Genomic DNA, 24,144 nt, shown 5'->3' on the forward strand with positions numbered 1-24,144 from the left:
CTCTGGGTACGTCCGATACATGGCCGAGTGTCGGGGACCATAATTAGGGGTACCCCCAAGACTCCTAATCTCAGCTGGTAACCCCCATCAGCACAAAGCTGCAAAGGCCTGATGGGTGCGATTAAGTCAAGGCTCGGTCCACTCAAGGGACACGATCTCGCCTCGCCCAAGCCCAGCCTCGGGCAAGGGCAGCCGACCCCAGAGGATTCATGTCTCGCCCGAGGGCCCCCTCAAGCAACGGACACACCTTCAGCTCACCCGAGGCCCAGTCTTCGCCGAGAAGCAACCTTGACCAGATCGCCACGCCAACCGACCGTATCGCAGGAGCATTTAATGCAAAGGTGGTCTGACACCTTATCCTGACGCACGCCCTTCAGTCGACTGAGCTGAAGTGACCACAGTCACTTCGCCGCTCCACTGACCAGCCTGACAAGAAGACAGCGCCGCCCGCGTCGCTCCGACTGCTGTGCCACTCGACAGAGTGAGGCTGACAGCGGCCAAGTCCGGCCTCGGGCGCCATAGGAAGCTCCGCCTCGCCCGACCCCAGGGCTCGGACTCGGGCTCGACCCCGGAAGACAACGAACTCCGCCTCGCCCGACCCCAGGGCTCGGACTCGGGCTCGGCCCCGGAAGACGACGAACTCCGCCTCGCCCGACCCCAGGGCTCGGACTCGGCTTCGGCCCTGGAAGACGACGAACTTCGCCTCGCCCGACCCTAGGGCTCGGACTCGGCCTCGGCCCCGGAAGACGACGAACTCCGCCTCGCCCAACCCCAGGGCTCGGACTCGGCCTCGACCCTGGAAGACGACGGACTCCGCCTCGCCCGACCCCAGGGCTCGGACCAACCACGTCATAGGGGGAGCCATCATTACCCTACCCCTAGCTAGCTCAGGCTACGGGGAACAAGACCGGTGTCCCATCTGGCTCGCGCCACTACCGTGCCTCCTCGACTGCGGAACTAGTACCACGACTCGAGGCAACCCTGCGCATGACCCAACAGTGCCAACCAGCCACATCGGTCATGGGTCAGTCAGCCGCGGGAGAAGGCGCGATGGTCGATACGGCCAGAAATGGGTCGGCAGTAATGGCAGTGGCAGGCGGGCGGAAGCAGCGATCAAGTCGTCAGCCAAGCTCACGTCCCCTCCTGGGACAGCGAGAGAATCCTCTCCCACGCCGTGAAGACGACACACCCGTGTTCCGTTCCTCGAACGGCTCGCGCACGCGCAACGGCTGCCCCGCGAACCACTCGTCCCGTCGCATTAACTCTGCGGCAGGACAGGCGGCACCTTTGGCAGGAGAACCAGGTGACGCTTCGCTTCCGCCATAATGACCGCGTCAAAAAAGGTGCGCCACGTCATTCGATTTCGTATCCTTTTTCTCTTCCCCTTTCTCTCTCTTACAACAGGGATCGGGAAAGGGGATACCCCAAAAGGGATCCTTCTCCGCGAAGGAAACGGGCCCCGAGCCCCCCTACTGATCAGAGGTTCGAAGGCTGGCCCCTCGGAAGGGTTCAACAGCCGCCTCAGAGAACTCGGGCTCCGCGCCCACTACTGGTCAGAGGTTCGAAGGTCGTCCTCTCGAAAGGGTTCAACGGCCGCCGCAGGCCACTCGGGCTCCGCGCCCATTACTGATCAGGGGTTCATAGGCTGTCCCCCGAAGGGTTCGACAGCCGCCTCAGACGCAGAGCGAGGGATGACCCTGGGTTCGTTCGATACATAACCAAGGCTCGGGCTACGCTCCCGAGGTACCCTAGGACATTTCCGAGACCGACGGGAACGATTTTGTAACGGAATCCCACCAGAGGTAGGCATCGAGCCCTCGGACCCCGTCAAAAGGGGACCGGGTCCGGCAAATCACCCGCAAGTACTTTTGGAGCGTGCCTCCGGGCCATTAGCCGACCCCTAACAAATGGGGCACGGGCGTCCACTCGGATTACCCGTTAGCAACTCGCTGGAGACACCATGTTCGGCGCCCTCTGAGGGCAACATGGCGCTTTCCCCCCTCCTCCTTGCGGAAAGGCGACGCAGGGGCGTATGTAAAAAAGTCGAGTCTGTCCTTGACCGTCCTCTCGCTCTGTGCGGGGGCTCGGGGGCTGCTCTCGCAAACCCGGCTCCGGCCAAACCGTTGACAACGTCAACATACCAACCCGAGAACTTGGGACTCGACTGTGCACCCAGGCTACGGCCAGTTCGCATGAGGGAACAACCAGACCGACCGAAGCATCACGAAATGCATTAAGACCTCGAAGGAGTCAAACCACTCCTCCGAGGCCTCGGGGGCTACACCCGGCGGGTGCGCTCGCGCGCACCCACCGGAACGAAACGCAATCGAGAAAGACTAGTCCCCTTGCAAAAAAGTGCGACAAAAGCCTCCAAGCGAGTATAAACACTCCCTTTGAGGCTCGGGGGCTACTGTCGGGGACCATAATTAGGGGTACCCCCAAGACTCCTAATCTCAGCTGGTAACCCCCATCAGCACAAAGCTGCAAAGGCCTGATGGGTGCGATTAAGTCAAGGCTCGGTCCACTCAAGGGACACGATCTCGCCTCGCCCAAGCCCAGCCTCGGGCAAGGGCAGCCGACCCAGAGGATTCATGTCTCGCCCGAGGGCCCCCTCAAGCAACGGACACACCTTCGGCTCGCCCGAGGCCCAGTCTTCGCCGAGAAGCAACCTTGACCAGATCGCCACGCCAACCGACCGTATCGCAGGAGCATTTAATGCAAAGGTGGCCTGACACCTTATCCTAACGCACACCCTTCAGTCGACTGAGCCGAAGTGACCGCAGTCACTTCGCCGCTCCACTGACCAGCCTGACAAGAAGAAAGCGCCGCCCGCGTCGCTCCGACTGCTGTGCCACTCGACAGAGTGAGGCTGACAGCGGCCAAGTCCGACCTCGGGTGCCATAGGAAGCTCCGCCTCGCCCGACCCCAGGGCTCGGACTCGGGCTCGGCCCGGGAAGACGACGAACTCCGGCTCGCCCGACCCCAGGGCTCGGACTCCGGCTCGGCCCCAGAAGACGACGAACTCCGCCTCGCCCGACCCCAGGGCTCGGACTCGGCCTCGGCCTCGGAAGACGACGAACTCCGCCTCGCCCGACCCCAGGGCTCGGACTCGGCCTCGGCCCTGGAAGACGACGAACTTCGCCTCGCCCAACCCCAGGGCTCGGACTCGGCCTCGGCCTCGGAAGACGACGGACTCCGCCTCGCCCGACCCCAGGGCTCGGACCAACCACGTCACAGGGGGAGCCATCATTACCCTACCCCTAGCTAGCTCAGACTACGGGGAACAAGACCGGCGTCCCATCTGGCTTGCCCCGGTAAACAAATAATGATGGCGCCCCGCGTGCTCCATGACGACGGTGGCTCTCAGCCCCTTACGGAAGCAAGGAGACGTCAGCAAGGACTCGACAGCCCCGATAGCTGTCCTTTCGCAAGGCTCCAGCGCTCCTCCGACGGCCACGACATCACATGAACAGGGTGCCAAAACCTCTCCGGCTGCCACAACGACATGTACTTAGGGCACTAGCTCCCCTCTGCTAGACACGTTAGCACCCTGCTACATCTCCTATTGTACACCTGGGCCCTCTCCTTACGCCTATAAAAGGAAGGTCCAGGGCACTCGTACGAGGAGGTTGGTCGCGCGGAGAGGACGGGACGGCGCGTGCAAGCCTCTCGCTCCCTCCCACGCGAACGCTTGTAACCCCCTACTGCAAGCGCACCCGACCTGGGCGCAGGACAAACACGAAGGCCGCGGGTTTCCCCTTTACGTCTGTCTCATTGTTTCCCCATTCGTGCTCTGTCTCGCGCCGACCCATCTGGGCTGGGGCACGCGGCGACAATTTACTCGTCGGTCCAGGGACCCCCCCGGGGTCGAAACGCCGACAGTTGGCACGCCAGGTAGGGGCCTGCTGCGTGTTGACAAACAACTTCCCGTCAAGCTCCATATGGGTAGTCTCCAGCAACCTTTCCAGCCCGGGACGGTGCTCCGTTTCGGGAGTCTTGAGTTCATGTCCCTCGACGGCGGCTACGACATGATACTCCTTCCCCCGCCGCGCGACAGCGACAATGGCGGCCGACAACCCGCCCGCCGGCTGCGGAATCGACGACGTCTTCCCCACGTGGCGGAAGAACAACATTCGGGTTTATCCCGTCGCCTCCCCCGCCGACGGAGGAGGAAGCAGGGCAACCAAGGCCAAGCGGGAGGCGGCACCTCGTCGGTTGTCGAGCGAGTCGACGGCGCCGGCGCCCCAACCGGGGACACGTCGAGCGTCGACCTCGCGTCTGAGACGAAGACGAGCGCCGTTTCCCCGCAACACGCCAACTCCAAGCGGACGGACGAAGCCAGCATGCTCGCAAAGGACTTGCTGGGCGTCACCCTCGTACCCGAGACGACGGTGCAGTCTGCCCCTGACGCGACTCCGTCACCGCCCGTCGACCAGGAGGTACCGACCGATTCCCATCTCGTGCCTTTTGGATTCAGCCTCGACCCACCAAGCGACTTCGCTTCGGTGGAAGCCTTCATAGAGGCGTGTCCAAACCCTCCGGGGTACGGTGTGTGGTCACCCTGGGACCGGCTGACAGCCGTCTCGACCTACGGGCCCTCGGGTTCCGAGGAAGATGACGAGCCCGACTTTTGTTGGGAGTTCTCCGGACTTGGTAACCCCAGTGCCATGCGGGACTTCATGACCGCGTGCGACTACTGCCTTTCCGACTGTTCCGACGGTAGCCGCAGCTTCGACGACGAGGACTGTGGCCCAAGTCGTGAATGTTTCCACGTCGATCTAGGGGGTCCTGGCGAAGGCAACCATCTTGGTATACCGGAAAACAGCGATCCCCCTAGGCCTGCGCCTTGCATTGACATCCTTCGGGAGCTAGCTGTGGTCCCAGTCCCTGCGGGGGGTCAGGACGCACAGCTCGAGCAAATCCGCGAGATGCAGGCCAGGCTCGACGAGGGAGCAGGAACACTTGACCCGTTCCGCCGGGACATCGGGCAGGAATGGGCAGGCCAAGTTCCGGCCGGAGAAGCGCGTCATCTACCCCAGGGCATCCAGCACCGCATCGCCGACGATGTCAGGGCAAGGCCGCCACTGGCTTCTAGTGGGGTCGGCCAGAACCTGGCTGCAGCAGCGATACTTCTCCGCGCGATGCCGGAGCCATCAACTACCAAAGGGCGGCGTATCTAGGGAGAGCTCAAAAATCTCCTAGAGGATGCCGCGGTCCGACGGGCTGAAAGCTCTGCCTCCCGAAGGCAGGGGTACCCCTCGGAGCATCGCACCGCGACTTCCTGATTCATGCGGGAAGCCTCGGTCCACACTGGGCGCACGCGCAACACAGCGCCTGCGGCCCCGGGTCGCCTCAGCAACGAGCACCATCACCGCAACCGTCAAACCCACCTCAATGAGAGGGTGTGCCGAGGCTACCACCCCAGGCGTGGGAGACGCTACGACAGCGGGGAGGATCGGAGTCCTTGCCCGAACCACCCGGTCCGCAGGCTTTCAGCCGGGCCATACGACGGGCGCCGTTCCCGACCCGGTTCCGAACCCCGACTACTATCACGAAGTACTCGGGGGAGACGAGGCCGGAACTGTGGCTCGCGAACTACCGACTGGCCTGCCACTTGGGTGGAACGGACGATGACAACCTCATCATCCGCAACCTCCCCCTGTTCCTCTCCGACACCGCTCGAGCCTGGCTGGAGCATTTGCCTCCGGGGCAGATCTCCAACTGGGACGACCTGGTCCAAGCCTTCGCCGGCAACTTCCAGGGCACGTACGTGCGCCCTGGGAACTCCTGGGATCTCCGAAGCTGCCGCCAGCAGCCGGGAGAGTCTCTCTGGGACTACATCCGGCGATTCTCGAAGTAGCGCACCGAGCTGCCCAACGTCACCGACTCGGATGTCATCGGCGCGTTCCTCGCCGACACCACATGCCGCGACCTGGTGAGCAAGCTGGGTCGCAAGACCCCCACCAGGGCGAGCGAGCTGATGGACATCGCCACCAAGTTCGCCTCTGGCCAGGAGGCGGTTGAGGCCATCTTCCGGAAGGACAAGCAGCCCCAGGGCCGCCCGCTGGAAGATGTCCCCGAGGCGTCTACTCAGCGCGACACCAAGAAGAAGGGCAAGAAGAAGTCGCAAGCGAAACGCGACGCCGCCGACGCAGACCTTGTCGCCGCTGCTGAGTACAAGAACCCTCGGAAACCTCCTGGAGGCGCCAATCTCTTCGACAAGATGCTCAAGGAGCCGTGCCCCTATCATCAAGGGCCCGTCAAGCACACCCTTGAGGAGTGCGCCATGCTTCAGCGCCACTTTCACAAGGCCGGGCCACCTGCAGAAGGTGGCAGGGCCCACAACAACGACAAGAGGGAGGATCACAAGGCAGAGGAGTTCCCCGAGGTCAACGACTGCTTCATGATCTACGATGGGCAAGTGGCGAACGCCTTGGCTCGGCACCGCAAGCAAGAGCGTCGGAAGGTCTGCTCGGTAAAGGTGGCGGCGCCAGTCTACCTAGACTGGTCCGACAAGCCCATCACCTTCGACCAGGGCGACCACCCCGACCGCGTGCCGAGCCCGGGGAAATACACGCTCGTTGTCGACCCCGTCATCGGCAACGTCAGGCTCACCAAGGTCCTCATGGACGGAGGTAGCAGCCTCAACATCATCTACGCCGAGACCCTCGGGCTCCTGCGGATCGATTTGTCCTCGGTCCGGGCAGGCGCGATGCCTTTTCATGGGATCATTCCCGGGAAGCGCGTCCAGCCCCTCGGACAACTCGATCTGCCCGTCTGCTTCGAGACTCCCTCCAACTTCCGAAGGGAAACCCTCACGTTCGAGGTGGTCGGGTTCCGAGGAACCTACCACGCAGTGCTAGGGAGGCCATGCTACGCCAAGTTCATGGCCATCCCCAACTACACCTACCTCAAGCTCAAGATGCCAGGGCCCAACGGGGTCTGAAAGGGAATTAGGCTTACACCTAGTTCCTAAATAATTTTGGTGGTTGAATTGCCCAACACAAATAAATTGGACTAACTAGTTTGCTCTAGTGTACAAGTTATACAGGTGCCAAAGGTTCACACTTAGCCAATAAAAAGACCAAGTATTGGGTTCAACAAAAGAGAAAAGGGGCAACCGAAGGCACCTCTGGTCTGGCGCACCGGACTGTCCGGTGCACCAGAGGGCTTCAGCGCAAACTCGTCGCCTTCGGGAAATTCTAGAGGCAACTCCGCTATAATTCACCGGACTGTCCGGTGTACACCGGACATGTCCGGTGCTCCAAGGAAGAGCGGCCTCCGGAACTCGCTAGCCTCGGGAATTCATTTCAGCTGCTCCACTATAATTCACCGGACATGTCCGGTGTACACCGGACTGTCCGGTGTAACAGCGGGGCAACAGCTACTTCTGGCGCCAACGGCTACCTGCGGCGCATTAAATGCGCGCCAGCGCGCGTAGAGGTTAGGCACGCCCATGCTGGCGCACCGGACACTCTACAGTACATGTCCGGTGCGCCACCGGACATCTAGGCGGGCCCAGAAGTCAGAGCTCCAACGGTCGGAACCCAATGGCTTTGGTGACGTGGCTGGCGCACCGGACTGTCCGGTGTGCACCGGACTGTCCGGTGCACCATACGACAGCCAGCCTGCACCAAACGGCTAGTTTGGTGGTTGGGGCTATAAATACCCCCAACCACCCCACATTCAAGTCATCCAAGTTTTCCACTTCTCAACTACTTACAAGAGCTCTAGCATTCAATTCTAGACACACTCAAGAGATCAAATCCTCTCCCAAATTCCACACAAAGCTTTAGTGACTAGTGAGAGAGATTTGCTTGTGTTCTTTCGCGCTCTTGCGCTTGGATTGCTTTCTTCTTTCTTGATTCTTTCTTGAGATCAAACTCACTTGTAATTGAGGCAAGAGACACCAATTTTGTGGTGGTCCTTGCGGGACCTTGTGTTCCAAGTGATTGGGAAGAGAAAGCTCACTCGGTCCGAGGGACCGTTTGAGAGAGGGTAAGGGTTGAAAGAGACCCGGCCTTTGTGGCCTCCTCAATGGGGAGTAGGTTTGCAAGAACCGAACCTCGGTAAAACAAATCCACGTGTCACACTCCTTATTCGCTTGCGATTTGTTTTGCGCCCTCTCTCGCGGACTCTATTATATTTCTAACGCTAACCCGGCTTGTAGCTGTGATTATTTTTGAGAATTTCAGTTTCACCCTATTCACCCCCCCTCTAGGCAACTTTCAATTGGTATCAGAGCCCGGTGCTTCATTAGAGCCTAACCGCTCGAAGTGATGTCGGGAGATCACACAAAGAGGGAGATGGAGACCGGCGACAAGCCCACTACGAGCCACGGGAGCACTTCATCGGAAGAGTCCCGCACCAAGAGGAAGGAGAAGAAGAAGGACTCCTCCAAACGGAAGGAGAAAAGATCTTCTTCCTCTCACCACAAAGAGAAGAAGGAAAAATCTTCTTCCCACAAGTCGCATCGGAAAGGCGACAAGCACAAGAGGATGAGGAAAGTGGTCTACTACGAGACCGATACTTCATCAACATCAACCTCCGACTCCGATGCACCGTCCGTAACTTCTAAGCGCCAAGAGCGCAAGAAGTTTAGTAAGATCCCCTTACACTATCCTCGTACATCTAGATCTACTCCATTGCTTTCCGTTCCATTAGGCAAACCGCCAACCTTTGATGGCGAAGATTATGCTAGGTGGAGTGATTTAATGAAATTTCATCTAACCTCACTCCACAAAAGTATATGGAATGTTGTTGAGTTTGGAGCACAGGTACCATCCGTAGGGGATGAAGACTATGATACGGACGAAGTGGCCCAAATCGAGCACTTCAACTCTCAAGCTACAACCATTCTCCTCGCCTCTCTAAGTAAGGAGGAATACAACAAGGTGCAAGGGTTGAAGAATGCAAAGGAGATTTGGGACCTACTCAAGACCGCGCACGAGGGTGATGAACTCACCAAGATCACAAAGCGGGAAACGATTGCGGGGGAGCTCGGTCGTTTTCGTCTTCGCCAAGGGGAGGAGCCACAAGATATGTACAACCGGCTCAAAACCTTGGTAAACCAAGTGCGCAACCTCGGGAGCAAGAAGTGGGACGACCACGAGGTGGTTAAGGTTATTCTAAGATCTCTTATTTTCCTTAACCCTACTCAAGTACAATTAATTCGTGGTAACCCAAGATATACACTAATGACTCCCGAGGAAGTAATCGGGAATTTTGTGAGCTTTGAATGTATGATTAAAGGCTCAAAGAAGATCAACGAGCTTGACGATCCCTCCACGTCTGAAGCACAACCGGTGGCTTTTAAGGCGACGAAGGAGAAGAAGGAGGAGTCTACACCAAGTAGACAACCAATTGACGCCTCCAAGCTCGACAATGAGGAGATGGCTTTAATCATCAAAAGCTTTCACCAAATCCTCAAGCAACGGAAGGGGAAGGATTACAAACCCCGTTCCAAGAAGGTTTGCTACAAGTGTGGTAAGCCCGGTCACTATATTGCTAAATGTCCATTATCAAGTGACAGTGACAGGGATAACGACAAGAAGGGCAAGAGGAGAGAAAAGAAGAGGTACCACAAGAAGAGGGGAGGCGATGCCCACGTGTGCCGCGAGTGGGACTCTGACGAGAGCTCCACCGAGTCCTCCTCCGACGAGGACGCCGCCAACATCGCCGTCACCAAGGGACTCCTCTTCCCCAACGTCGGCCACAAGTGCCTCATGGCAAAGGACGGCAAAAAGAAGAAGGTTAAATCCAAATCCTCCACTAAATATGAGTCTTCTAGTGATGATAATGTTAGTGATGAGGAGGATAACTTGCGTACCCTTTTTGCCAACCTTAACATGGAACAAAAGGAAAAGTTAAATGAATTGATTAGTGCTATTCATGAAAACGATGACCTTTTGGATTCCCAAGAGGATTTTCTAATCAAAGAAAACAAGAAACATGTTAAGGTAAAGAATGCTTATGCTGTAGAGGTAGAAAAATGTGAGAAATTATCTAGTGAGCTAAGCACATGCCATGACACTATTGCCAACCTTAGAAATGAAAATGCTAAATTAATTACTAAGGTTGATTCTCATGTTTGTGATGCTTCAATTCCCAATCTTAAAAATGATAATGATGATTTGCTTGCTAAGATTAAGGAATTGAATGATTCTCTTGCTAGCCTTAGAGTAGAAAATGAAAATTTGATTGCTAAGGCTAAAGATTTTGATGTTTGCAATGTTACTATTTCTGATCTTAGAGATAAAAATGATATATTACGTGCTAAGATTGTTGAACTTAATTCTTGCAAACCCTCTACATCTGCCATTGAGCATGTGTCTATTTGTGATAGATGTAGAGATGTTGATATCAATGCTATTCATGATCACATGGTATTAATTAAACAACAAAATGATCATATAGCAAAATTAGATGCTAAAATTGCCGAGCATAACTTAGAAAATGAAAAATTTAAATTTGCTAGAAGTATGCTCTATAATGGGAGACGCCCTGGCATCAAGGATGACATTGGCTTCCAAAGGGGAGACAATGTCAAATTTAATGCCCCTCCAAAGAATTTGTCTAACTTTGTTAAGGGCAAGGCTCCCATACCTCAGGATAACGAGGGTTACATTTTGTACCCTGCCAGTTATCCCGAGAGCAAAATTAAGAGAACTCATTCTAGGAAGTCTCACTCTGGCCCTAATCATGCTTTTATGTATAAGGGTGAGACATCTAGCTCTAGGCAACCAACCCGTGCCAAGTTGCCTAAGAAGAAAACTCCTAATGCATCAAATGATCATAGCATTTCATTTAGGACTTTTGATGCATCTTATGTTTTGACTAACAAATCCGGCAAGGTAGTTGCCAAGTTTGTTGGGGGCAAACACAAGGGCTCCAAGACTTGTGTTTGGGTACCCAAAGTTCTTGTTTCCAATGCCAAAGGACCCAAAACCGTTTGGGTACCTAAAGTCAAGAACTAAAATTGTTTTGTAGGTTTATGCATCCGGGGGCTCAAGTTGGATACTCGACAGCGGGTGCACAAACCACATGACAGGGGAGAAGAAGATGTTCTCCTCGTATGAGAAAAACCAAGATCCCCAACGAGCTATCACATTCGGGGATGGAAATCAAGGTTTGGTCAAAGGATTGGGTAAAATTGCTATATCACCTAACCGTACTATTTCAAATGTTTTTCTTGTAGATTCTTTAGATTACAATTTGCTTTCTGTATCTCAATTATGTCAAATGGGCTACAACTGTCTCTTTACTGATGTAGGTGTCACTGTCTTTAGAAGAAGTGATGATTCAATAGCATTTAAGGGTGTGTTAGAGGGTCAGCTATACTTGGTAGATTTTGATAGAGCTGAACTCGACACATGCTTAATTGCTAAGACTAACATGGGTTGGCTCTGGCACCGCCGACTAGCCCATGTGGGGATGAAGAATCTTCATAAGCTTCTAAAGGGAGAACACATTTTAGGACTAACCAATGTTCATTTTGAGAAAGACAGGATTTGTAGCGCATGCCAAGCCGGGAAGCAAGTTGGCACTCATCATCCACACAAGAACATCATGACGACCGACAGGCCACTTGAGCTACTCCACATGGATCTATTCGGCCCGATTGCTTACATAAGCATCGGCGGCTGTTGGGGACTTGTTCTTAAGTGCTAAGAGTTAAGAACAAGGCAACATAGAAAATGTTAATCGTTAATATCCTTCGTCCTCCGAAGCATTATTTTCCTTAGAATATAATGACTTGCGGACGAAGGTTATGAAGGACATACCTTCATAAATTCATCAAACAATGACGAAGGATGAAATATAAAGAATGTAAAAGAAACATGAACAATCATTTATTATTATTGAGCATAAACAAAAATATTATTGAGCTACAAGTGTACCTTCAATCGGAAGGAAATGACAGTACAAGCGTGACGCAGAAAACGAATGCCAAGTCCGCGTGAACAGTACGGGGATACTGTTCACCTATTTATAGACACGGGACACAGCCCTTACAAAATTACATTCATGCCCTTTACATTTGATAATAACTCTATAGTAGTCTATCGAGGTCTGAATAGCCTTTTCATCTTTAAGTCGGTTCCACTCTTTGCTGTTACGCCGAAGCTTTCCTGCTCGCACCTTCGGCTCTGTATCAACCTTCGTATTATTCCGGTCTACTGCAATGCCAACTTTAGTCCGAAGGTACCTGTTCACACATTGTACTACAGAAATACTGTTAAATCCTGTTTTTGAGGTCCTTCGGACGCCGAAGGTCCCCAACAGTAGCCCCTCGCAATTTTAATTTGTTTGAAATAATAAATTTAGATTGCGATATGGACGAAGGCTTTACGCCGAAGGTCCGAAAAAACACCTTCCCTTTGCTAGAATAGCAACATTCAATGACAAGTGGGGTCTTTCAGCTTTCAACACACCAAGCGTATAAATACGGCCATACCGCAAACTCATTTTGCACGCTTTCTGGCGAACCACTCCTGCTCACTCAATTTTTAGCTCTTGTGCACTGTGATTTGCTAAGCTTTTAGCTTTGAAGCTTCGGCTTTGAAAATTGTTTTTAGCGTCTCCGAAGATGTCTGAAGATAAGAAGGCTGTTGCTGAGATGAAGCTGAGCCTTGACGAAGAGAAAAACCTGGGGTTTCTTATAGCGATGTCAAAGACCAATACAGAAAAGATTACTAAGGAGATTCTGGAAGGTTTGTCCGAAGATACTGGTGACAGTGACAGCTATGATGTGGACAGTGGTGGCGAGGACTCCGAAGATCGTCCATGGCGACCAAGCCATTCAGTTTATGGTAAATCAACTATCAAAAAGAATCATCTTGTCAACATGGGAGGAAGGTATTTGCGGGATTTGTCCATTGTGAGGGCCGATGAAGGCGAAAAAACTTGCCCACACCCTGAAGAGAATGAAGTCGTAGTGTACCGAAGCTTTCTGAAAGCTGGACTGCGATTTCCTTTGAGCAGCTTCGTTGTGGAGGTACTGAAAATATTCGAAGTTTATCTCCACCAACTTACGCCCGAGGCAATTATAAAACTGAATGTCTTCGTGTGGGCCGTGAGAAGCCAAGGTCTGAAACCTGACGCAAAAAGCTTCTGCAATATACATGAATTATCATATGAAACAAAACCTTGGGGTAAAGAACAGTATCACAACAATTTTGGCTGCTACAGTTTTATTTCTCGGTCTGGGTCAAGCTGCCCCGTGCCGACCTTTCGGAAAAGATGGCCCGGAGACTGGATGACAGAATGGTTCTATGTGAAAAATGACCTGAGCGCGCGAGAAGATATCAAAGGCATAATTATGCCCCCTATTTGGCAAAGCTTCGGCCTTCGGAGGCCGAAGGTTGAAATGAATGAAGCTGCCGAAGAATGCCAGAGGGCCTTCGGCGCAGTGTGCTCTTTCATTGGAACAAGAGATTTAGTTCAAGAGCATATTGCCTTCAGGGTATGGCCACTTGCGGAGAAATGGGAAATGCCTCAAGAAACCGTAAAAGAGGCCGACGAAGGTGGTCTTATCAGGTTGAAGTACACTTTTAAATTTGGAGATAAATTCGTCGAGCCAGATGACGACTGGTTAAAGAGTATTGAAAATTTAAGTGATGAACTGCTTGGGGCTTATTCGAAGGCCGAAGATACTGCAATGTCGGCAGCCTTCGGAGGCCGAAAGAAGAAGAGGCTGAATCGGGTATTCGATGCAATCGGGTTTGTCTACCCTGACTATTGCTATCCCATTCAAAGGCAGAAGAGGAAAAACACAACCTCTGCAAAAGAAGAAGCTACAATTGCTTTTGACGAGCCAGAACCAAAAAGAAAGAAAATAAAGGTTCTCACACATCGGCCGCGCTATATTGAACCAGCTTCGGTGCCTGAGTTTACTGGAGAAATTCCTTCGGCCACCGAAGCTGAAAAACCAACCGAGCCAACTTTGCTGCCAGAAGTCGCAGAAGCGGCCAAAGTGCCAACAGAGACAAAATTGGAGCAATCAAAGATTTTGATATCAGAAACGAAAGAGAAGGCCGAAGCGCCATCCACAGAAAAAATGGAAGAGGTAAAGGAAGTAACTGGGGGTTCCAAAACATCAGAAGTTTTGAGTCCTGCAGCAAGCATTGGGAGGGCAAAAAATGAACAAGTGCCAGCCGTAACTCCGAAAAGAAAGAGAATGGCGAATGTGCTAGATGTACTGGAAACGATTAAATCTTCAAGCACACCTCCGAAGAAGGCTGCTGCTACTCCCGAAACAACTGAAATTTCTGATTCTAAAGCTCCAAGTCAAGAGACTGAAACCGAAGCTGGGCCTTCAGAGCCCACAAAGATAAAACCCTTGGAAAGTGAGGCAGAAAAAATAACAAAGCCAACATTTGCTGAAGAAACCGGTGTTATTGCCCCCGAAGCATCCTCCAAAATTCGTGACTATATTATTCGTCATGCTTCGGGGAAAAAACTATCAGAAAAAGAAGAACAAGAGGCCCAGCACTATGCCCAAAGACTGAAATATCCAAAGGGGGCATTAATATTCAATGGCAGTGGAGAAGAAGACTTCTTGTATTGTCTCCCCGACAGCAAGGAAATTTCTGTCTGTCGGGAGATGAGCAGGAGCTTCGGATTTCCAACTTTAGAAGACGGACTTTCGGTGCTGTCAAAGAATGATCTGGCTGACAGCCTAGCTTACAATAGCTTAAAGGTGCGAGAAATGAAATTCTTGTATTTTTTCAAAATTTTTCGTTTGTTTAAACCTAAGGATAAAAACATACTCTTCTTTGCAGGGCCTGATACTCAGCAATGCCCTCAGGGCGCAGAAAGATGCTGAGGACGAAGGATGTACTATAGCCCTGAGCAACCTTCGTTCTGAAGTAATTGAACTGAGGAACGAAGGTCTCGAAAAAGATAAAATATTATACTCATTGATAAATAAAATAAAGGAAGACGAAACTGCTTTTAAAAGTCAAGCTGAAGTTCAGAAACGTGAAATTGAAGACCTTCGGAAGCAACTGGCCAGAGCCAAGGAAGAGCGCATTCTTGAAGAAACAAAACGTGAACTCAGCGACCAATGGGCGGATCACCTAGAAGTGACTGTTGAAGAGCTTCGTTCGTCCAAAAAGTGATGCTACAACAAGTCTATAGATTGTGTTAAGAAATTAAAGGCTAGCTTTGCCAAGGTTGGTGCGTTCTCAAGTGAGGAAAACTTTTCGAGAGGCAATCCCGAAGGTGTTATTGAATGGATTGGCCACGAAGCTGAAGCCTTCGAAGAAATTTTAAGTAGCCGAGGAGATATATGTGCCTTCTCTGGCGCCAGAGGGATTGCCACCATCTTAGAGAAAAAGGGCTGTGAACATATAAAAATTTTGGCACAGTCCGAAGCTGCTTTGTCCTTTGAAGATACAAAAGATCCTTCAGCCGAAGCTAGCATAATTGGTGGAAAGTTTTTTACTGATATCTGGGATAATGGTGGCCGAGAGATGGCCGGAGAAATTATTCGAAGAAGTGAAAAGGGCATTCACGATGCTAGAGAAGTAGCTGAGGCTGCTAAAAAGAGCGCAGAGACCGAAGGTCAATTAGGTATTAACTAGTAGTTTTTATCGTGTTGTAATCTTAGGCTTTAAGATTTGTTTACGATTTGTAATAGCAATGTAGCCGTGTCCTGTCCTTCCTCAGATCCTACTGAAGTATCTCCGGGTGCTCGGCCTAGGGGTGATGATGAGATTAAAAAGATGGCTGAAGATATTATGGATGAAGTTGTCGATCGATTGTTGAACGAAGCTGCAGAAGTGGTACTTAGGGAAGACTAAATGCTACTGTAAAAACATTTTAAATGTAACATGTGTAATACCTTGTAATCCTGTATGTAATATATTCGTTTTATTTTTCTTTATGGTTCAATTCTTTACGATGCATGAAACTTTACGTACGTACCGTTTTTGAGTCTTTGGCGAAAAAACACCTTCCCTTCTTTTCATGCTTCGTGAAGAAGAATTACCATTTATCACAACAATATCCGAAGTATCCTGAAAAGTGTTGAAGCTTCGTAGAAACATTCTTCAAGGCTATACTTGAGAGATCAATATTGTTTCTCCTTGTGACAGCATGATTTGCCCCTTTTTCAAAGCGTTTTCCCGAAGATTGGTATCATACTTCTTTCTTATGCCACATGCAGTATGATGTATGATGCTTATGTTATGCAAAGATGATGTGATGATGTTATGCTATGTAAGGTGATGTTCCGAAGATACACACATATCTGCGCGATAAAACACATAATCTTTTTTTAAATCAGCGTTGACTTTTCGCTATAAGCTCTGCATTCCCTTAGGAACGTCTTTGGAGCTTCTTCGCCTTTTACTTAGGCGGAATCAGCGTTGACTTTTCGCTGTAAGCTCTGCATTCCCTTAGGAACGTCTTTGGAGCTTCTTCGCCTTTTACTTAGGCGGTATCAGCATTGACTTTTCGCTGTATGCTCTGCATTCCTTTTGGAACGACTTTGGAGCAGAAAACTTACACTGCGCTCCCTTCGGAACGACTTTTTGTGACTTCGTCAAACTTACTCTGCGTTCCTTAGAACGACTTTTTGTTGCTTCGAAGAACTTTCGATAGTCCGAAGGTCCTTTTTATTATCACAAGCCTGTGAAGAAAACATATTTCTCTTGTAGGAATGAACGAAACTAATTACATGTAACCTAAACAATGTCCTTTATTACAGAAAATAAAACTGAATGAAAAGATTGCTTATTAAGGTAGGATATTTGTCAATAGATGTGCTTTGACTCTGGCACAGTGCTGTTGACCGTGCGAGCTTCGGACTGTTCTCTGAAGTCCCTTTGATGCGGAGCATATTGGCTCCCTTCTGGCTGCTGGCCTTGTTGCAACGGAGGTGGAGGCGGAGGCTGTTGCCAGGAAGCTTGAGGCTGACTCGCCGAAGCAGCAGAGACTGCAGGATGGTTGCCCACATATTCTGGGATGTAGGGCGAATGATACGAAGCTGTATGCATGACCTGCTTCGGCTGGGCTTGCTGTGCTGCTGCTTCAGCTATTTCCTTTTGCTTCTGAATAGTAACATGGCACATCCTGGTAGTATGGCCTTTGTTCTCACCACAGAATAAGCAAAAGATTCTTCTCGGTTGATCGCCAAATCTTCCTCCGAAGCCCCTGGCGCCTCTGCCTCTTGGAGCTGGTGGTCGGAAGGAGTTTTGCTGTTGTCCAGAAGCCTGTGAGGAGCATTGTGGCCTTTGCTGTTGGCTTCCTCTGTCGTCATTTTGTGTAGAATTGTGAATTGATCTCACATGCCTCGGGTAAAACCTCCCTCCGAAGCCCCTGGTCATTTCAGAAAACATGAAAGCCTCCTCCCTTCTTTGACGAAAGTCATTGTCAGCTCGAATGTATTCGTCCATCTTCTGGAGCAGCTTTTCCAGTGTTTGTGGTGGCTTCCTGGCAAAATACTGTGCTGACGGCCCTGGCCGAAGCCCCTTGATCATAGCCTCAATGACAATCTCATTGGGCACTGTTGGCGCTTGTGCCCTCAATCGTAGAAACCTTCGGACATATGCCTGAAGGTACTCTTCATGGTCCTGGGTACATTGGAAGAGAGCCTGAGCAGTGACCGGCTTCGTCTGAAACCCTTGAAAGCTAGTTAACAACAAGTCCTTCAACTTCTGCCATGAAGTGATCGTTCCTGGTCTAAGGGAGGAATACCAGGTTTGAGCAACACTTCTGACAGCCATAACGAAAGATTTGGCCATGACTGAAGCATTGCCACCGTACAAAGACACTGTTGCTTCGTAGCTCATCAAAAACTGCTTCGGGTCTGAGTGACCATCAAATACGGGGAGCTGAGGCGGCTTGTAAGACGGAGGCCAAGGTGTAGCCTGCAGCTCAGCGGATAGGGGAGAAGCATCATCAAAAACAAAATTCCCATGATGGAAATTGTCATACCAGTCATCTTCGTTGGGAAAGCCCTCCTGATGAAGATCTTGATGTTGAGGCCTTCGGTGTTGCTCATCCTGAGCAAGATGACGAACTTCTTCAGAGGCTTCGTCTATCTGCCTCTGCAGTTCAGCTAGCCTGGCCATCTTCTCCTTCTTGCGTTGAACCTGCTGCTGAAGGATTTCCAGATTTTGAATCTCCTGATCTAGATCATCCTCCGGAGGTATTGGACTGGTAGCCTTCCTCTTCTGGCTTCGTGCCTCTCTAAGAGAAAGGACGTCTTGATTGGGGTCCAGTGGCTGCAGCGTGCCAGCCCCTGGTGCTGAAGTCTTCTTCGGCGGCATGACGAAGGTGATGCTTGCCGAAGGTGTTGAAAAGCTCAAGAAATGGAAGTGAGTTCACCGGAGGTGGGCGCCAATGTTGGGGACTTGTTCTTAAGTGCTAAGAGTTAAGAACAAGGCAACATAGAAAATGTTAATCGTTAATATCCTTCGTCCTCCGAAGCATTATTTTCCTTAGAATATAATGACTTGCGGACGAAGGTTATGAAGGACATACCTTCATAAATTCATCAAACAATGACGAAGGATGAAATATAAAGAATGTAAAAGAAACATGAACAATCATTTATTATTATTGAGCATAAACAAAAATATTATTGAGCTACAAGTGTACCTTCAATCGGAAGGAAATGACAGTACAAGCGTGACGCAGAAAACGAATGCCAAGTCCGCGTGAACAGTACGGGGATACTGTTCACCTATTTATAGACACGGGACACAGCCCTTACAAAATTACATTCATGCCCTTTACATTTGATAATAACTCTATAGTAGTCTATCGAGGTCTGAATAGCCTTTTCATCTTTAAGTCGGTTCCACTCTTTGCTGTTACGCCGAAGCTTTCCTGCTCGCACCTTCGGCTCTGTATCAACCTTCGTATTATTCCGGTCTACTGCAATGCCAACTTTAGTCCGAAGGTACCTGTTCACACATTGTACTACAGAAATACTGTTAAATCCTGTTTTTGAGGACCTTCGGACGCCGAAGGTCCCCAACAGCGGCAGTAAGTACTGTCTGGTTATTGTGGATGATTATTCTCGCTTCACTTGGGTGTTCTTTTTGCAGGAAAAATCTCATACCCAAGAAACCTTAAAGGGATTCTTGAGACGGGCTCAAAATGAGTTCGGCTGAAGGATCAAGAAAATTAGAAGCGACAATGGGACGAAGTTCAAGAACTCACAAATAGAAGGCTTTCTTGAGGAGGAGGGCATCAAGCATGAGTTCTCTTCTCCATACACCCCACAACAAAATGGTGTAGTGGAGAGGAAGAATCGAACTCTACTGGACATGGCAAGAACCATGCTTGATGAGTACAAGACACCGGATCGGTTTTGGGCCGAGGCGGTCAACACCGCCTGCTACGCCATCAACCGGTTATATCTACACCGAATCCTCAAGAAGACATCCTATGAACTCCTAACCGGTAAAAAGCCCAATATTTCATATTTTAGAGTTTTTGGTAGCAAATGCTTTATTCTTGTTAAAAGAGGTAGAAAATCTAAATTTGCTCCTAAAACTGTAGAAGGCTTTTTACTAGGATATGGTTCAAACACAAGGGCATATAGAGTCTTTAACAAGTCCTCAGGACTGGTTGAAGTTTCTTGTGACGTTGTGTTTGATGAGACTAACGGCTCTCAAGTAGAGCAAGTTGATCTTGATGAGATAGGTGAAGAACAGGCTCCGTGCATCGCGCTAAGGAACATGTCCATTGGGGATGTGTGCCCTAAGGAATCCGAAGAGCCTCCAAATGCACAAGATCAACCATCCTCCTCCACGCAAGCATCTCCACCAACCCAAAATGAGGACGAGGCTCAAGTTGATAAAGGGGAAGAACAAAATGATGAGCCACCTCAAGATGATGGCAATGATCAAGGGGGGGATGCAAATGATGAAGACAAGGAGGATGAACAACCAAGGCCGCCACACCCAAGAGTCCACCACGCAATACAACGAGATCACCCCGTCGACACCATCCTCGGCGACATTCATAAGGGGGTAACCACTCGATCTCGTGTTGCACATTTTTGTGAGCATTACTCTTTTGTTTCCTCTATTGAGCCACATAGGGTAGAGGAAGCACTTCAAGATTCGGATTGGGTGATGGCGATGCAAGAGGAGCTCAACAACTTCACTAGGAACGAGGTATGGCATTTAGTTCCACGTCCTAACCAAAATGTTGTAGGAACCAAGTGGGTCTTCCGCAACAAGCAAGACGAGCATGGTGTGGTGACAAGGAACAAAGCTCGACTCGTGGCCAAGGGGTATTCACAAGTCGAAGATTTGGATTTTGGTGAAACCTATGCACCCGTAGCTAGGCTTGAGTCCATTCGCATATTATTAGCCTATGCTACTTACCATGGCTTCAAGCTTTACCAAATGGACGTGAAGAGTGCCTTCCTCAATGGACCAATCAAGTAGGAGTTCTATGTTGAGCAACCTCCCGGCTTTGAAGACAGTGAGTATCCTAATCATGTATATAAGCTCTCTAAGGCGCTTTATGGGCTCAAACAAGCCCCAAGAGCATGGTATGAATGCCTTAGAGATTTCCTTATTGCAAATGGCTTCAAAGTCGGCAAGGCCGATCCTACTTTATTCACTAAAACTCTTGACAATGATTTGTTTGTATGCCAAATTTATGTTGATGATATCATATTTGGGTCTACTAACGAATCTACATGTGAAGAATTTAGTAGGATCATGACACAGAAATTCGAGATGTCGATGATGGGGGAGTTGAAGTATTTTCTAGGATTCCAAGTCAAGCAGCTCCAAGAGGGCACCTTCATTAGCCAAACAAAGTACACTCAAGACATTCTAACCAAGTTTGGAATGAAGGATGCCAAGCCCATCAAGACACCCATGGGAACAAATGGGCATCTCGACCTCGACACGGGAAGTAAATCCGTCGATCAAAAGGTATACCGGTCGATGATTGGTTCATTGCTTTATTTATGTGCATCTCGACCAGACATTATGCTTTCCGTTTGCATGTGTGCAAGATTCCAAGCCGACCCTAAGGAATCACACCTTACGGCCGTAAAACGAATCTTGAGATATTTGGCTTATACTCCTAAGTTTGGGCTTTGGTACCCTCGGGGATCCACATTTGATTTGATTGGTTATTCGGATGCCGATTGGGCGGGGTGTAAGATTAATAGAAAGAGCACATCAGGGACTTGCTAGTTCTTGGGAAGATCCTTGGTGTCTTGGGCTTCAAAGAAGCAAAATTCGGTCGCTCTTTCTACCGCCGAAGCCGAGTATATTGCCGCAGGCCACTGTTGCGCGCAATTGCTTTGGATGAGGCAAACCCTGCGGGACTATGGTTACAAATTAACCAAAGTTCCTCTTCTATGTGATAATGAGAGTGCAATCCGCATGGCGGATAATCCCGTTGAGCATAGCCGCACTAAACACATAGCCATTCGGTATCATTTTCTTAGGGATCACCAACAAAAGGGGGATATCGAGATTTCATACATTAACACTAAAAATCAATTAGTTGATATCTTTACCAAGCCTCTTGATGAACAAACTTTTATCAAAATTAGGCATGAGCTCAATATTCTTGATTCTAGAAACTTCTTTTGCTAATTTGCACACATAGCTCATAAATATACCTTTGATCATGTCTCTTTTATATACTATGACTAATGTGTTTTCAAGTGTATTTCAAACCAAGTCATAGGTATATTGAAAGGGAATTGGAGTCTTCGGCGAAGACAAAGGCTTCCACTCCACTCTACTACTTATCCTTCGCCGTCGCTCCGCTTCACTCTCCATCTTTGGTATAATCTTCACTCATATGTTTTATTTGCCAAAGGAGAGAAAATGGTTGTCAAAGGGCCTATATTTCATTCCAAGTATCCGTTTTTGGCGATTCATGCCAAAGGGGGAGAAAGTATTGGCCCAAAGCAAAAGGACCGCACCACCACCCTACTTTTTTAAAATTAATGATTTTCAATTGGTAAATTTCAAATTGATATCTCTTTGTGTTCTAAAGGGGGAGCAAGTAGTATTTTCAAAACTTGATATCTCAAAACCCTCTTGAACACTAAGAGGAGAATTTATTTGAGGGGGAGTTTTGTTTAGTCAAAGGAAAAGCATTTGAAACAAAGGGAGAAAATTTCAAACTTGAAAAATGCTTCGCAAAAATCTTACTCATTTACCTTTGACTATTTGCAAAAGAACTTTGAAAAGGATTTACAAAAGAATTTGCAAAAACAAAATCTGTGGTGCAAGCGTGGTCCAAAATGTTAAAAATAAAGAAACAATCCACGCCTATCTTGTAAGTATTTATATTGGCTCAATTCCAAGCAATCTTTGCACTTACATTATGCAAACTAGTTCAATTATACACTTCTATATTTGCTTTGGTTTGTGTTGACATCAATCACCAAAAAGGGGGAGATTGAAAGGGAATTAGGCTTACACCTAGTTCCTAAATAATTTTGGTGGTTGAATTGCCCAACACAAATAAATTGGACTAACTAGTTTGCTCTAGTGTACAAGTTATACAGGTGCCAAAGGTTCACACTTAGCCAATAAAAAGACCAAGTATTGGGTTCAACAAAAGAGAAAAGGGGCAACCGAAGGCACCTCTGGTCTGCCGCACCGGACTGTCCAGTGTGCCACCGGACATGTCCGGTGCACCAGAGGGCTTCAGCGCAAACTCGTCGCCTTCGGGAAATTCCAGAGGCAACTCCGCTATAATTCACCGGACTGTTCGGTGTACACCGGACATGTCCGGTGCTCCAAGGAAGAGCGGCCTCCGGAACTCGCTAGCCTCGGGAATTCATTTCAGCTGCTCCGCTATAATTCACCGGACATGTCCGGTGTACACCGGACTGTCCAGTGTAACAGCGGGGCAACGACTACTTCTGGCGCCAACGGCTACCTGCGACGCATTAAATGCGCGCCAGCGTGCGCAGAGGTCAGGCACGCCCATGCTGGCGCACCGGACACTCTATAGTACATGTCCGGTGCGCCACCGGACATCCAGGCGGCCCTAGAAGTCAGAGCTTCAACGGTCGGAACCCAACGGCTTTGGTGACGTGGCTGGCGCACCGGACTGTCCGGTGTGCACCGGACTGTCCGGTGCACCATACGACAGCCAGCCTGCACCAAACGGCTAGTTTGGTGGTTGGGGCTATAAATACCCCCAACCACCCCACATTCAAGTCATCCAAGTTTTCCACTTCTCAACTACTTACAAGAGCTCTAGCATTCAATTCTAGACACACTCAAGAGATCAAATCCTCTCCCAAATTCCACACAAAGCTTTAGTGACTAGTGAGAGAGATTTGCTTGTGTTCTTTCGAGCTCTTGCGCTTGGATTGCTTTCTTCTTTCTTGCGATCAAACTCACTTGTAATTGAGGCAAGAGACACCAATTTTGTGGTGGTCCTTGCGGGAACTTTGTGTTCCAAGTGATTGGGAAGAGAAAGCTCACTCGGTCTGAGGGACCGTTTGAGAGAGGGTAAGGGTTGAAAGAGATCCGGCCTTTGTGGCCTCCTCAACGGGGAGTAGGTTTGCGAGAACCGAACCTCGGTAAAACAAATCCACGTGTCACACTCCTTATTCGCTTGCGATTTGTTTTGCGCCCTCTCTCGCGGACTCTATTATATTTCTAACGCTAACCCGGCTTGTAGTTGTGATTATTTTTGAGAATTTCAGTTTCGCCCTATTCACCCCCCCTCTAGGCAACTTTCAGGGTCATCACCGTCGGCCCCACGTATCGACACGCGTACGAATGCGACGTGGAGTGCGTGGAGTACGCCGAGGCCCTAGCCGAATCCGAGGCCCTCATCGTCGACCTGGAGAGCCTCTCCAAGGAGGCGCCAGACGTGAAGCGCCATGCCGGCAACTTCGAGCCAGCGGAGACGGTCAAATCCGTCCCTCTCGATCCCAGCAACGACGCCTCCAAGCAGATCCGGATCGGCTCTGAGCTCGACCCCAAATAGGAAGCAGTTCTCATCGACTTTCTCCGTGCAAACGCCGACGTTCTCGCGTGGAGTCCCTCGGACATGCCTGGCATACCGAGGGATGTCGCCGAGCACTCGCTGGATATCCGAGCTAGAGCCCGACCCGTGAAGCAGCCTCTGCGCCGATTCGACGAAGAAAAGCGCAGAGCCATAGGCGAGGAGATCCAC

The sequence above is a fragment of the Zea mays genome, chromosome 6, assembly GCF_902167145.1.
Source record: "Zea mays cultivar B73 chromosome 6, Zm-B73-REFERENCE-NAM-5.0, whole genome shotgun sequence".
In the NCBI taxonomy this organism is placed as follows: Eukaryota; Viridiplantae; Streptophyta; class Magnoliopsida; order Poales; family Poaceae; genus Zea; species Zea mays.